The sequence below is a fragment of the Caretta caretta genome, chromosome 2 (genome assembly GCF_965140235.1).
Source record: "Caretta caretta isolate rCarCar2 chromosome 2, rCarCar1.hap1, whole genome shotgun sequence".
Classification (NCBI taxonomy): domain Eukaryota; kingdom Metazoa; phylum Chordata; order Testudines; family Cheloniidae; genus Caretta; species Caretta caretta.
The window spans coordinates 248,619,449-248,636,471 of NC_134207.1; the positions used below are offsets into that span (position 1 = coordinate 248,619,449).

A 17,023-nucleotide genomic window follows, 5' to 3' on the forward strand; every position below is an offset into this window, starting at 1 on the left:
GCATTGCTGGCACATGATGGCATATATCACATTGGTGGATGTGCAGGTGAACGAGCCTCTGATAGTGTGGCTGATGGTTATTAGACCCTCTGATGGTGTCCCCTGAATAGATATGTGGGCACAGTTGGCAACGGGCTTTGTTGCAAGGATAGGTTCCTGGGTTAGTCGTTCTGTTGTGTGGTATGTGGTTGTTGGTATTTGCTTCAGGTTGCAGGGCTGTCTGTAGGCAAGGACTGACCTGTCTCCCAAGATTTGTGAGACTGTGCCCACATATCTATTCAGGGGACACCATCAGAGGGTCTAATAACATCCTAACCCATTAAGTTTTTCTCTACTAATTTTTTATATTTACAAATAATGTAACTATGTATGTTTAATGTGTACAGGTTATAAAACATTTAGAAAGACAGATACTAATAAAGAAATATAAAGTAAGGAGCCAGAGAAAACATACAATTGATTGAAAATGTAAAAATTTAGGCAGACCCTGCAGAAACTTATGTACATGATTCACTTTAATTATGTAAGTAGTTCCCTTGGATTCAATTGGACTCTCACAAGCTTAAAGCTAAGCATGTTCTTAAGTCGTTTCAGGATCATGGCAACAATTTGTACGACTAAAGGCAGACTTCAAGGAAACACATACATTTTATTGGAAAATAGTTAAAAATGAAGATAATGTCATTCTTCATAAAAGTAAAAAAAAATACACGGAAAAAAATGACAAACTACAGTCATTTTCTTATAGTACTTTAGTTGTATATAAAGTGCTAAAAATATTACTTTAGTTATAAAAATACAGATTTTTGTATTGAGTATGGCCCCAATCCTGCAAACATTTATACATGTTTAACTTTGAGTGTGACTAGGCTCACTGATTACATGTATAAGTGTCTGAAGCATCAGAGACTCTGTAATTACACTTATACCATCCATTAGTTGTTTTCAGATATAAAAGCTATTATAATACAGTGCCCTGTGATTCTATTTTATGGTGCACAGTTCCTTTGGTTGTGAATATGTCCTCTTTGTTGTGAATGCAAACTCTCTGTGATTTGCAGTTAGTTATTGGGACATGAATCTTTTGTATTGATTACTGAAAAGACCATTAAATAAAAACACATTAGATGAAATCCTGGCCCTACTGAAGTCAAAGGAAGTTTTGGCACTGACTGTAATAAAACTAGAATGTCCACAGTAAAAAAAGAAAGAGGGCTCAATTCTGAAAGGTATTGAGCTACTATTGGAGATGAGTACCTCAATATATTGCCGGATTGATCCCATAATGTGAATCATAGAATTACAGTTATCACAAATATCACTTAAGAGCAGAACTTAAAAACTAACTAGAGTTAAAACGTTCTTCTGTAGTATTAATAAGTGTGAACATCTGCTGTTCCCTAAAATCTCTCTCACATTGTGGAGTCAAACTCACCCTCTTCCTGTGGTTTTCCTTTATTAACAAAGAAAGGAACAATAAGATAACAAAATTCAACTTAAGCTTCTGTGCAGACTTGGCTACTCCTTGGATTTCTGATAACTACAATGTAATAACATGTATGTTTAAATGTGTGCAAAAATAAACATTCTGCTACAAAATAAGCATGAGGATTGTTGACAGAAAATTAGAAGGATTAGACAACTAGCCAGGAAATAATAAAACTTTCTTCAAAACTGAGTTAAAGATATATTTTTCATTTTTTTCATTTGATTTACTTCTCTTTCAGCTTACTATTATGGCATATTACTTTGTTAATTTTAAGCTTTTAGTCAGTCTCTCAACTCAATTTTGTTTCACTTTATTGCTACTCCAACGACAAGATCCAGTAAAACTCGTTGCTGGAAGATAAGAGTTATTTTGCTAAGATTTGTGAACAAAGTACAGCCTCCCATTAATTGTTCCACCTTGCTCCCATTAACCTCTCTTAAAAAGAAGAGATAATGGTGTCACACTGTAAGTCCAGGAGACCAAAGTACAAAATCTAATTTCCAGCATGCCACTTTTGAATACTACACCTACCAGCAGACTCTAGAATTTGTAACAAAAAATGTACTATGGTAAATTAGCTAATTTTAAGGTAAAAAAAACTATATACTTTAGTATGAAAGACCTACACAAACAGGGAATCATAAACCAACAGGGAAGAGAAAAAAAATTAAAATAGGAAAATGTTATATAAAATTGGCAGATGGGCTAAAAGGCAGATATAATATCTAAAAAAAAATTGTTTTTTGGAAACTGACTAGATTTCAAGTTGACAATATCCCATTAAGGGAAAAAAAACAACTTAAGACTGATTCCAGTTCTCTGCCTCTGAAAAAGTTCCCCTTTAGATATGTATGATATTAATTTTGTACTATACTTGGCTTTTGCCTAAATGTCAAGGAAATGGATTTTACCACTTTAGATTTTTATAGCAAAATTGTAAGAAATTTTCATCACATTACTACTGATTGAAAAGCAATGTTATTACACCCACCTGTACCTAACTCTCCTATTTTCTGTGAACATGCAGAAAGTCTTTTTAAATTATTCATCTGTTTCTGTGCAACAAGTTCAGAGTATATTCAAAATAAAAATTTTAAAATATTCTGTTGCTTGTATAAAACAATTACTTCTTTGTATTTTGGAATCATTTGTATTATTCTCCTGCAATTGCATTCAAGAGTTTGGGTTTCTTTTAAAATTCCAGTATACTACTGTAAATGAAGATATAGGTATCTACAAAAAAGATACAAGAACTGCAATTCTGAAAAATGGTAAAGGAAGGAGAAACTGAAAAAAAATAATTAACTTGTCTCCTTTGCTAGATCTTGCAATCATTCTGTATACAAACTCTCAGCAACTTCCACTGGGATTTACCTGCATAGAATAACTGCAAGATTGTACTCTACAGGGATGTTACCAAGGCTGCTAGGCCTAAAATTAGACCTTTGATTTGGGTTTATGGGTGTGTCACAGCATCTCTCCACTATTCCTGCTGTGGTCTTGTGAGCAGCCTAAAGAATACTGCTCTCAAAGGAGAAAAACAAAAATCAGATGTTACTAAAATTGAATCAAGTTTCAGCACTGCACAACTTTATTTTAAATTAGTTCAAACTCTAACTGTTTGCAATTTAAGGAAAGTGTTTACTAATGGGGGGTAAAGGGGGAAGGCAGTCTTGCAATGACACAAAAAAAAAATCCAATACAGTAACTACATGATATCCATTTAAACATCTAGATTAAATAACCAGGAGTTTATTCACTTCTTTCATAACTAGGAGAATCTGTAATATAGTCAAGAGTTTGCTTGGCTTCATCTTAAAAATAACTTGTCCATAGCTCTGTATGAAAAAACCCATTCTCGTTTAGCAGATTTATACCTAGTTTAAAGCCCAATCTCACAAACATCAGCAGATATAACCCGATTCTGCCATGAGATGTACTTAGCAAACCCCTGAAATCCATAGAACTCAGTATAGATTTAAGGTCCACCTATGAAGAGTAGAGGTCATAGTGCTTACTATATACTGTGAGACATCTCACTAACATCAGACTACTCCCAGTTACATATACTATACCAGTAGTAAGTGTTTCCAGGACTGGACCTTTTAATTTGTAACATTTTAAAAGAATTTAATATTTGATTTAAAATAAAATATAATTTACACTCATTTTGCAACCAACAGACTGCAAAAGTGCATTTTCACCAGCTTTTTAAAAATTGATATATTTAATGCTTTAAAAAATAAATTTCATTCATTTACAAGCCTCTTGCAGAAAGACTTACTTCCCCAAGACTTAGCTCACTAGAATATTCCCTCCAAAATGGCATATTGCTTCACAAACTCATGACTTTGGAAAATACGGCCTGCAAAGACAAACTGACAGATCTAACTACAGAACAATAAGAAACTCATTTAGCAAAAAGAAAAGGAGTACTTGTGGCACCTTAGACACTAACCAATTTATTTGAGCATAAGCTTTCGTGAGCTACAGCTCACTTCATCGGATGCATTCAGTGGAAAATACAGTGGGGAGATTTATAGACATAGAGAACATGAAACTATGGGTGTTACCATACACACTGTAAGGAGAGTGATCACTTAAGGTGAGCTATTACCAGCAGGAGAGTGGGGGCGGGGGGAACCTTTTGTAGTGATAATCACAGTGGGCCATTTCCAGCAGTTGACAAGAACATCTGAGGAACGGGGTGGGGGGGGGAGAATAAACAAGGGGAAATAGTTTTACTTTGTGTAATGACCCATCCACTCCCAGTCTCTATTCAAGCCTAAGTTAATTGTATCCAGTTTGCAAATTAATTACAATTCAGCCATCACCTTCAGCACCCAACTAAAACCTCTCCAATGCATCATCAAGGATCTACAACCTATCCTGAAGGACAACACATCACTCTCACAAATCTTGGGAGACAGGCCAGTCCTTGCTTATAGACAGCTCCCCAACCTGAAGCAAATACTCACCAGCAACCACACACCACACAGTAGAACCACTAACCCAGGAACCTATCCTTGCAACAAAGCCCGTTGAAAACTGTGTCCACGTATCTATTCAGGGGACACCATCATAGGGCCTAATCACATCAGCCACACTATCAGAGGCTCGTTCACCTGCACATCTACCAATGTGATATATGCCATCATGTGCCAGCAATGCCCCTCTGCCATATACATTGGTCAAACTGGACAGTCTCTGCGTAAAAGAATAAATGGACACAAATCAGACATCAAGCATTATAACATTCAAAAACCAGTCGGAGAACACTTCAATCGCTTTGGTCACTCAATTACAGACCTAAAAGTTGCAATTCTTCAAAAAAAACTTCAAAGACAGACTCCAACAAGAGACTGCTGAATTGGGATTAATTTGCAAACTGGATACAATTAACTTAGGCTTGAATAGAGACTGGGAGTGGATGGGTCATTACACAAAGTAAAACTATTTCCCCTTGTTTATTTCCCACCCCCCCTCCCACTGTTCCTCAGATGTTCTTGTCAACTGCTGGAAATGGCCCACCTTGATTATCCCTACAAAAGGTCCCCCCCCCCCCCCCCCGCGGGTAATAGCTCACTTTAAGTGATCACTCTCCTTACAGTGTGTATGGTAACACCCATTGTTTCATGTTCTCTATGTATATAAATCTCCCCACTGTATTTTCCACTGAATGCATCCGATGAAGTGAGCTGTAGCTCACGAAAGCTTATGCTCAAATAAATTTGTTAGTCTCTAAGTTGCCACAAGTACTCCTTTTCTTTTTGCAAATACAGACTAACACAGCTGCAACTCTGATAACTCATTTAGAAATCAAGTGCAGATCCAAGTTATCAAAAGTATTCCAGAACCTGAGAAAAACAATCTTGCCATTACCGTCTTTGTTCACAATTGTTAGCACAAGCAGCCCTGACAAACTAAGATGTATGGACTATATAAAAGATGACACATAGTGTTGCCAAAGTGCCAAGGGCACCATGCTCCAAGTATCATAGAGTGTTCAATTCTGACTACCTTCTGGGACTCTCCAAAGAGGTGGATTTTTCAAATGCTTGTAAAAGAAATAACTTCAGATTGCACTCTTGGCTTACTACAACAGAGGAACCCAGACAAAAGGGGACACAGAAACCAAAATTCTTATAATGTTAGCTTGTGGAATAAAGAATGTTAATTAGTACTGGAAAGCTCCTAAACCTTCAGTGCAAGGAGAATGACTAAAAGAAATCTCACATTACATACCAGAAGAAAAAAAATTACAACCAAGAGAAATTACTGACAGAAACTCTACACAAACTACTGTTCATTTACTGAGTACATGGAGGGAAAGGAATTAACCCCAATATACTTGAATATAAACACAATCCTTGCTGAAGAACAATCATCTATCTAGACTGGTTCAGGAACTTAAACTCTAAAAACAACACACACATCTGTGGAGTAATTTTTGACAAATCTGAAATTTCATGGGCAAAATTCACTGCTAGTGCCAATGGTTACAGCTTCATTAAAATCAATGAATTTAATTTCATAAAATGTTATATCAAATGATGTTCATATGTTTGACAGTTGAATTTTGTCAACAGATTGACCACCAATAAATACCACAATCAACAAAGCAGCCATCAGACAACTCTTTCAGTCACTCTGAACATAGATTAAAATTTGTGATCAAAAAAATTAAATGCTCTCACAACATTAACAAACCTGTGAGTTACTGAGACCTCCATCAAAAAATCCAGTCAAAACAACAATAATTTATTTAGCTATAGAAAATTTGGGATTAAACGTGAACCCATGCAAGGAATTATTTTGAGTATACTTTCACTTCTTATGTAAAACAGCAGTCAGCAAATGCTTTACTTCCCTGAAGACTTTCTGTAACATGCTCAGAATGGCTGATAATAAAATTGTTTTTAAAATGTGTGAAGAGAGACTTGGTCCTTTGTGCTGAATGAGGAGGGACAAGAAAAACTCAAGGGATTGCAACCTGAACCACAAATTGCTTTTTCTGCGCCTCCCCCCCACCCCCCTTGTGCAAGAGATTCCCCTCAAGGAATTTCCTACAAAGGAACACCATAAAGTTCAATAAAAACAGGCTTCACAAAGGTGGGAGAAATTTTCTACCTTCCTCTTGTCCTCTACACTCCAATAGGGTATTTTAAAAAACTATTTTATTATATTTTTCAAGTAATACAATCAGTAAAGTGTGAGAGGAAGAGACTACTCTGAGATGTTAAAATGTCAAACTATCACTGAATTATACAATACTTAGCACTGTATTCAATACTTGATTTTTCAATATGTTTCTAGGTTTCTCAAGCCTGGTTCTTTACTAGTGTCCTTTAAATGCTGTTCACTACTTTGCATTTGAACAAGACCTAACACACTTAATGACAGATTCTGAGTGATTTTCAGGGACAAAAACTGTGAGCTCAGAAATGTCACACCAAGTTTCCCAAGTCCCCAATGTCACTATTTGACATACTGACTTGTCTCTCAAACTAAGAGAGAGCCAGGAAAACGTAATGCAATGCCCCACTACATTTCTGCTTTCTGTACTCTACATAAAGATTTGCTTCTCCTTGCACACTTTCACCTCTTAAACTTAAAACAAAAAAGGGAAGGAAACCTGGAGAGTCCTCTGGCAAATCTCTGAGACAGAAGGAGAGTCAGCACTTAAGTTAATGCTGTGGGAGGCTTAAGATAATTTGGAAATGAAGTTTTAAAAATATTATTTCCAAATTCCCTAGAACCAGGGCTGTCAAGTTTCCTGCAACACTTCTCAGGTGAGGAGAGTGAGTAAATCATTTCTGAAGAGGGAGGGAGGGAGCCTCACAAAGATTCGAGCCTCCAGGTGGCCGGGTGAGCTTCTCCACTCACATATGTGAAACCAGAGCCAATCCGCCCAGGCCCTACTGCCCCAGAGGAGCTAGAGCAGACAATGTGGGAGGAAGAAACCCACCCAGCAGGTGGGGAAGGAAAGTGAAGAGGGGCTGCCTGGATCTGATGAGCACCCTGGGGGGGCTTGGGGAGCAGGGGCCCACCTCCTGTTAGGGGGTGCTAGGGATATAATCCCCACCCTTACTCCATTCCCTCCTTTAGGAGACAGTTTGAGGGTGTAACATGCACCTTCCCTGACTATGTCTGCCTTAAGGGGGGAAGCTAACGCATCGCCGCCCCTCCCTCAGGGTCTGCCCTACGGGGGGGGGGGGTACTACCTCTCCCCCAGCGTCTACCCTACCGGGGGGGGGGCGGGGGCTAGAGGGAATATCGACTTCCCTCCCCCATCGCGCGTCTGCCCTGCGGGGTGAACTTGGGGGGCGGGGGTATTGCCTCCGCCCAGCGTCGGCCCTCCGGGGGGAGGTGGGGATACAGCCGTCTGCCCCCCGCCACGTGCCCCCTACAGGGGCTTATCCCCCCCTACCCGTGTCGCTCCTTCGGAGACAAGCCCGCAGAGCAGCTGCCATTATCCGGCCCAAGCCCCGTCTCTACGCAGACACCACCCCAGCGACAGACACAGGCGGGGCCGGGGGCAAACCAGGCGCCTTGCGTGTGAGGCCGGGGCGGGGGGTAGGGGCTGTGGCTGGCCTGCGCCACACCCCGCTCGGCCTCTCCTATCACGCGAGGCCCCGGCTTCCCCCCAGGCCCTCGTGGAAGATTCGGGAGAGGATTTCTCGTGTGTCTCCCTCCCCCGTTTCCTTCCCCTCTCCCCCAGGTTATTTATTGTAACTTCAGTGTGGAGGGGGGGCGCAATCCCGGCCCTTTGCAGCTGGAGCCCATGGGCAAGGGGCGCTTTTGTAAACGAGAATAAATAATAGTTAATATCCCCCCCCCCGCGCAGTTTCCCTGCTCGATTTCCAAGCTGGCTAGGAGATTATCCTCCCCTCACCCCAACAACAAACAAAATCCTACCTTGCACCCCTCCCCCAGCAGCTCCCCACCTTTTATTAATTATGAATATTATTGCCCCCTCCCCCTTTGCTACCCCCCAGGCAGGATCCCCTTCTCCTATAGAGCAGCCCTTCCCCTGCTCCCAGCTCCTTGGATCACTGTATAGATTTTGTAGGTTTTTTTTTTTTTTTAAGGCGCCATGTTTATAATCCTCCATCATATTTAAAAAAAAAAAAAAAAAAAAAACCTACCCAGCACGAGACACGGTGTCTCCTCACCCCAAAGCCAGGGGGAGAGAGACAGAAACATCATCCACAGGGCTGTAAATTCAAGCCCCCCCACCTCCGCACGCGAACCCCTCCTCCCCAGACTCGAAAGTCTCTCTCACCTTGTGCTGTTGCTGCTGCTTCTGCTGCTGGAAAGGGGGGGGGGGAGGACGGGGGAGGGAGAAGTTAAGCCAGGGGAAACTTTTCAATCGCTTCCCCAGGCCGCTGCTGCCTCCTCCTTCCACATATTTTTCCCCCCTCAGAGTTTTATTGTGTCTGAATATTCTCTCCCTCTCCTCTTCTGTCTGTCCACAGTTAAGGTTTCTGGGGTAAACAGGGTTTAGGATGGTGCGAGGGATATTTGGGAGAAGGAGAACTCTAGTGGTGTCTGCTGGAGTTGCTGTTTGTTTCTTTTTCCTTTTTTTTTTATTATAATCAATTTAAAGCACATTCTTAACTGTTTATTAATTATATATTAGTTTTTAGATCATAATGTCAGGCCAGGACCCTTATTGCAGGATCAGGAAGTTAAGAGGGAATGTACATGAACCAAGGCAAGATAGCGTGCACAATATCACAATACAATCTAGAAAAGGAGTACTTGTGGCACCTTAAAGACTAATAAATTTATCTGAGCATAGGCTTTCGTGAGCTACAGCTCGCTTCATCGGATCTGATGAAGTGAGCTGTAGCTCACGAAAGCTTATGCTCAAATAAATTTGTTAGTCTCTAAGGTGCCACAAGTACTCCTTTTCTTTTTGCGAATACAAACTAACACGGCTGCTGCTCTGAAACAATACAATCTAGAAATTCTGGACAAAATTTTTAGAAGGGACCACTGATTTTGGACACCCAAAAACGGAAGCATGCAAAATCCATGGCTACTCCTGAAAATTTGGCTGCATACGCTTAGCTATGGTGTGATTACAGAATGGCTTTTTAATAAATTATTATTGCTGGGTGCATTTTGTATGTAATTTATAATATTTAGGAATATTTTGTGGTTTGTTTAGATATAATATAGTACATCTTATGGGGTGTCACAATATTAAATGAATATTTAATGCTTGTGTAGGCAAATACATTCTAATTTTCATGTACATTAGAAATTACATAACAAGAAAGAAAGGAGCCTTGTAATTGCATTTCTTTTTGCAGTGCAACATCATATTCTGACACAGCATACTATCGCTCAATCCTGAAAACATTTATTCTTATGAAACATTTATTCTTATAACTTTACGCATGTGAATAGTTCCATTCATATAATAGACTACTCAAATGAATAAAGTTAATCACATACTTAATGCCTGATACAAAGACTTACACATGCTTAATTTTATGTGCTGTGAAGTCTCTCAATCATTCAACTGTATTGAAGTTAATGGGACTAACTGATAGTGCTTAAAGTTAAGCATTTGCATAAGTCTTTGCTGAATCAGGGCCTTAAGCCCTTTTTTAAAATTTGTTAAGCATCAGTAAAGCAGCTTTGGTTCTATTTTTTTAAGCAGTGAGAGAGAATTTTAGACTATCTAAAATAAATGATATAAATAGAAAAAATGTAAGTAGATAATCTACTTAAGTTTTCTTGATGGGTTTGCTTGATAGCAGACTACTTTTTATTAACAACACTGCATTACATGACTGTATATTACCATAAAAATATGGGTTTCATTTTAAAGTCAGGATTTTGATAAGCATACATCATTGGAGCTTTGCTGTCAATAAGTTACAAACCAGCTGCAACCTTATATTGAACAATTGGCAGTGCATGATTGGCAGTGGGTATAATTGGGTATAATTTCTGTTCTAGGGCTAGGATTTTTAAAGGAATTTTAGATAGTTAAAGTTCTTTAGTGTATTAGACATTGTAATATGGGGCCTTTATCAGTTAGCACCTCTGGTAGCAGGATGGGGAGCTATACTAACCTGACCCCTATCCCCCTAATGGCACCAGACTCAATTCTCAAAAAGAAAAGGAGTACTTGTGGCACCTTAGAGACTATACCAATTCTGTGTATATCAAGTCCTTGTGATGACCCAGCCCAATAGCTGGGTTCTAGTAGTATCTAGCCCCTTTAAGATAATGGAGAGTTAGAAGTCCCATAACTCTAATGGGGGCTAGACAGCCTTAGGTGTCCTGGGTTTAGCACCTTCTCTTTGGAGTCCTTGGCTGGTGTAGATACGGGAACCCAGCACAGGTGCTGATTTTGTTTTTGCTGGTGGGTGCTTTTGAAGAGGTGTGTGTGTTTGGGGAGAGGCTATTTTCAGCATATTTATTCACTTCTTTCATATTCTAGTTACTGAATATGTGTCTGTCATTGGTATCTGAGCAGGTGTGGGGCACCTTGGGGGAGGAGGCCTCAGAGGAAGAGGTAGAGAGAGGGTGAGAAGAGGTGGAGTGGGGGCAGGGCCTTCGGGGAAGTGGCAGAGCGGAAGCAGTGCCTCCAGGTGAATCACAGGCAGGGCCTCAGGGGGAGGAGTCTAAGCAGGGCTGGGCCGTGGGACTGAATGTGGGGTAGGGCCATGGTCTGGTCACTGGTGCCCCCCCTCCCCCCTCCCCACACTTCTAGGGAGCTTCCAGCACTCCCGCCCACTCCCCAAACTCAAGAATCATGCACTGCCTATGACTGTGGCTCATGGGTGCTGAGCACCCCTATTTTTTTTTCCAGTGGGTGCTTGAGCACCAGAGCACCCACGGAGTTGGTGCTTATGGAACCCAGGCCCACCCACTCCACTGGTTTCCAACTCAGTGAACATATTTAGAATAGCCACCGTCAATCCGTCTCAATCCTTTGTTGCTCGATGAGCTACCTCTCCACCTCTGCAGGCTTTTCATGCCTCTTGCCCTAATTTGCCCTCTTTGGAGTGTTGGGTTCTCTAGCAGCTTTTTCACCAGCCTCTTGGAAGAATCCTCACTTTACAATCCCTCTCTGTGGACTTCCTATTTCTTCAGGAGGTTTCTCCTCTAATTGAGGCCCTTAGCCTTTTATCATGCCCCAGTGCTTCCCTGCCTGTGGCTATGTTCACACTACACAGCCTTGTGTCGCTACAGCAGTCCCGCTAAAAGTTGTGTGGTGTAGCCGCTGTTTGTCGGCACTCCTGCCAAGAAAAAACTTCCACCCCAACGAGCGGCATTTGCGTTGTTGGCAGGAGAGCGCTCCTGCTGACAACATGTTGTTCATACCGGTGCTTGTCACAGCAAAACTTTTGTGTTTTCAGGGTTTGTTGCTTTTTAAACACTTCTGAAAGACAAAAGTTTTGTCATTCAATTGTCAGTATAGACGGTCTAATTAACTGCCTCCTAGTTACTGGGTGAATTAACTACTTACAAGTGTACCTGAGCTGCCTCATTTCCCCTCATGGGGCCTGTGAGAAGTAGGCTGGGCCCCTAACTCCAGAAGGCCAGCTACTTTCTGACAGATGCCCAATTTAATTGGGGTTTGGATGCCTAACTCCCTCAGGTTCCTTTGAAAACCCAACCCCATATCATTTTTAAGCACTATAAATAGTAAGAGGAAAAAGAATATACATCATGATCTAACAAGCCCTTATTCCCAGGAGTAGGTCTTAGTTTTACAAAGATTCATATTGACTTAGGGCAAAACTGCAATTGTCTTCAGCCCTAGCATGATTAGTCCCTTGGGTTCTCAGAAACTATGGTGATCGTTATCACATAAATGTTTGGGCCGCAGTCTTGCAAACATTTATGCACATGCAGGATTGGGGCTTTCAGGTTTGTCCGCATTAGAAGTTTTTATTTGTTGTTTGTGATTGCCAGATCATTTGTGGTAGTTAACATATTTGTAAAGGCTAAGCTGGATACTTTCTAAAGGTTTGTTCCAGGATACAAATTTTGGGTCTAAATAAAGGACAAACATTTGTATTCTGGAAGAAATGTTCAGGGAGTGTTCATACTGAGCCTAAAAATGTGTCACCAACTTCTATGCAGTGTTGTTGTAGCCGTGTTGGTCCGAGGATATTAGAGAGACAAGGTGGTGAAGGAATATCTTTTATTGGACCAAGTTCTGTTTGTGAGAGAGACACACTTACACAGAGCTCTTCTTTAGGTATGGGAAACATACTTGGAGTGTCACAGCTAAATACAAAGTAGAACAGAGTAAGCATTTGCTGACTAACTCAAACCAGGTAATCAGTTAACTCAAAGTAAATAACCCTAGTGTAGACCTCCCCAGAGAAATAGGAATGCTTAGGGCCGAATCTTGCAAGATGCTGATCTCCCACATTTGCATGAGTATCAGCACCTTGTAGGATCCAGCTTCAAGCAGATAAACATTTGCATAATGTAGTCCGTAGGCAGGGTCTTGATGCACAAAAAGGGTGTGTTTTTCAGGGCTTCTCTGCAGAGGAACATCCAGGAAAATGATTCCAAATTAACTCAATTAATTTGAAGTGGATTAGTTAAACTTCATTAAACCCATGTGACCCTATTCAGAATTAAAGTAGCCTTAATTTTGTTTAGTTTAATTCCCTTCCAAAGTTATTTAAGCTACATGGAATCAGGGCCACTTTAATTTTGAACAATAGTGTACACACAGGGATTTAATGTGGTTTCACTAATCCACTTCAAATTCACACCTTTAGTTAATTCAGATTAATTTTCCTGGATGACCCATTTGAGTTAGCATTAAACATGATTGAAAAGACTTCTTAATACTGATTAAGATGCAAGATTGAAGCCAGGTTAGCTGGCCCTATTATAGCCTTGGCACCCTTACAGTCTTTTATCTGCATTTATTTCTGAATCTATATTTAAGGTTTCCCCTTTGGCCAGTAAGGTTTCAATTAGGAAACAGCACTAAAATAACTAATTTTAAAGCTCCACGGTGAGAAGCAGTCAGAGATTAGGTAGGCAGACAACAGGAAGAAAATTCCACTTTCCATGAGTGCTGGGCAGTTTGTTCCCTCATAGGCCGTGCCAACTGTTTGTTAAGGCAACTGCTCAATTAGGAGTGTCCTAACCCTCCCCCCAAAGTAGTGTGATTGGCTGCTGAGAGTAATAGGCAGCTAGAGTTACATGGCGTGTCAGCATAAAATTCAGGGTGTTTCCTTTCTCCTCCTCTTGGATTGGAAAGTCTCTATAAAGGCAAAACTAAAAAGACAAATGTTGCTTACTTTCTGAACTAGAAAGCAAACTTTTGCTACTAAAGTAACTCAGTTCAGAAAGTCACAAGTGTTTGAATAGCTATAATCAGGAGATTGCATTATAATGGAAAAGCAAATATTCAAAAGAGCCAGTTTGTTACTTGGTTCAGGGAAAAGAAAATATAGTAACAGTTAAACAATACAAAGAAAATATGAAACATTTACTTCCCTTCCTAAAGTATTTCCCTTCAGAAAATAAAACCTATTCAAGGTAGAAGAAATAGTTAAGGCCAGGTCTAAACTACAAACTTTTGCCAGCATAAATTATATTGGTGAGGAGGTGTGATTTGTGACTGATATAGCTGTGCCAACAAAAGCCCCTATGATAGACACAGTTATACCGGCAAAACTGCACTTTGCCAGCATAGTTTATTTTGCTCATGAGGGGGGGACTGAAATAAGTGCAGCTTTGCTGATATAGGATGCTTCCATATGTGGTGTGTTTTGCTGGTATTGTATATCAGTCTAGCTATACCAGGAAAATCTTTCAAGTATCAGCCTGCCTTAAGAGACAGAACTATTTTTTAAAGCTAAATTCTTTCTTTAGATATATATACACACACAACTCTTGAAGTAAAGAGCGTGCATGCATGTACATTTAATTTAAGTTTCAGAGGCTTGCCCAATCTGGGGTTCACGATAATCTCTTTTTATGAAGTAATTTGCACTTTAAGGTTTAAATAAAAACAAACAGAAAAACAGAATTCTATATTGGGCTAAACAATTAAAGCACAGGATCTGTTGATAACCTATCAGGAGCCAATGATAAGACATATGTAATTTTCCATAAACCAGCCACTACCATCAGCAAATAAGTGATACCTTCTGCCACTGTTAAAATGTTTACAAAATAAGGTCCTGATACTGAAACTGGTTCCACTTGGGCAGAAGCCTGAGTCATTTCCCTGAGCAGTATTGCCAGTGCTAAGCATTCACAAATCACAAGTCAGGCTCCAAAGTGTCATAAGATTGGCTCTAAAATCATGAAACTTTGGCAATTAATTGATCTTTAAACATTCATGGTAAATAGGCCCAATGGCCTGTGATGGGATGTTAGATGGGGTGGGATCTGAGTTACTACAGAAAATTCTTTCCTGGGTATCTGGCTGGTGAATCTTGCCCATATGCTCAGGGTTAGCTGATGGCCATATTTGGGGTCGGGAAGGAATTTTCCTCCAGGGCAGATTGGAAGAGGCCCTGGAGGTTTTTCGCCTTCCTCTGTAACAAGGGGCACGGGTCACTTGCTGGAGGATTCTCTGCTCCTTGAACTCTTTAAACCATGATTTGAGGATTTCAATAGCTCAGACATAGATGAGAGGTTTTTCGCAGGAGTGGGTGGGTGAGATTCTGTGGCCTGCATTGTGCAGGAGGTCGGACTAGATGATCATAATGGTCCCTTCTGACCTTAATACCTATGAATCTATGAATAATTCTGTATTAAATCTAATTGCCTTCTGGTTTCTGAACTTTTAGGGTACATTCAGACCACATTTTCAGGCTTTTCTCCACAAACATGCAGGCTACAAATAATACATTTTTACTGAAAGCTAAGATTTTCATGTAATCACTTGACTCCAGGAGCTAAGGCTTTAAGCAAAACAATAAATATAATTAGATTTTACCAGAGTTGGCAGTATTGGGCTTGTCTATTCAGAGGTTGTCCTGCTTTAGCTAAACCAGCAGAGTAAAAGCAGTACAGCCCCCTTAGTGTGGAAGTAGTTATACCACTTAGAGCCCTGCAACCCAACCAGAATCTGGCAGGACCCAACTAAAAGTGTCGGGTCTGGGTTGGGTGGGAAAACAACCCAACCCTCTCAGGCTCAGCAGCATTCGCTCAGGGTCGGCATGGCTGCGTGCCCTGCCCTGCTCCAGCCAGCTGCTGCCATCTCGCTGCACTGTGCGTACTGAGGAGTTGCTGCGCCTCTCACTCTGCAGCATACACAAACCACAGCAGGGGTTGGCGGAGTAGAGGAGTGAGGGACACAGCTACTGCCATGCCAACCCCATGGACAGGAGGCAGCAGTGGCACTGGCTCAGGGGCAGGGGCAGGGTTAGGGTTGGGTTGGGTTAGAAAATGACTTGACCCTCTAGGGCTTGAATCTGGGGTGGGCTGGGCCTAAAAATTAGTCACGAGCAGACCTCTAATGCCACTATAAAAGTGCTCTAGACTGGGCCAAATTTTTGTCTGTTATGGTGCATTTTAGACTGCCATAGCTATTCCTGTATGGCAAGGGGAAGAAGCTATACTAGTATAAGGCACCTTTATACCACTATAACTATGTCCGTACTTGGTGGGAACAGGTATAACTATTTGGTAACTGAATAGATATACCAGTACAAAAATTGTGTGTACACTGGGATAAACTCATTGTTCCAAGAAGTTGTTGAGGCCAAAAATATTGGACATTTGTATGCATAACCAAGAATAGCCTGCATTATAATGAAGGCTGTGAGTTTGTCACAGAAGTCACAGCTTCTGTGGCTTTCTGTGACCCTGGAACAGCTCAAGCAGCCCCTGGGCCAGTCACACCAGCCACTGCTGGGGCAGTCTCAGGCCACTGGGTGTGGGAGGGGGCTCAGGGCTGGGGTACAGGGTGGGGTGAGGGCTCTGGACGGTGCTTACCTTGAGGGGGGGTTCTCTGGAAGCGGCAACATGTCCCTCCCTCTCAGCCAATGGGAGCTGCAGAGCTGGCAGCATGTGAAGCTAGGAGCTTAGGGAGGGACATGTTGCCACTTCCAAGAAGCCGGGCAGGGAACCTGCCAGCCCCGCCAACTCCCTCTCCCCCAGCACCAGCAGGGGGCCTGGGCTGCTCGCACCCAAGCACCCATGGCGACCCCCAGACCACCCCCCAGCACCTGTAGCACTCCACCCCCCCACCAGTGCCCTCCAGCACCCACACCCCCCCAGTACCTACAGTGCCCCCCGGGCCACTCCACCCCCAGAACCTACGCTCCCACCCCCCACAAAGCACCTACAGCACTCCCAAGATTTAGTCAGGGGTATAGTACAAGTCATGGACAGGTCACAGGCTGTGAATTTTTGTTTACTGCCCATGACTTTTACTAAAAATACCCATGACTAAAACATAGCCTTAGTTATAATTCATAACATTTTTGAAGGGATATTAAACCCAGTGCCAATTTCTAACTATTAGAAATCAGGATGAAACCTAATGTGGGTGACAGATTAACCCACATCAGCCAC

The 17,023-nt window shown here is 41.4% G+C and overlaps 1 protein-coding gene across 7 annotated transcripts in view; it reads right to left on the reverse strand.

Moving 5' to 3' along the window:
* ZMYND11 (zinc finger MYND-type containing 11) overlaps positions 1–8,991 on the reverse strand; it is a 144,916-nt gene extending 135,925 nt beyond the window's left edge. For 3 of the 7 annotated variants that reach the window (XM_048837649.2, XM_048837644.2, XM_048837642.2), the window contains exon 1: positions 8,775–8,989. The gene's annotated coding sequence lies outside the window, so the exon portion shown is untranslated. Of the gene's footprint in view, positions 1–7,919; positions 8,075–8,774 lie in introns of those variants that run through there. The other 4 variants (XM_048837643.2, XM_048837640.2, XM_048837648.2 and 1 more) reach the window with 3 other exon arrangements.
* Between the last annotated feature and the right edge of the window lie 8,032 nt (positions 8,992–17,023).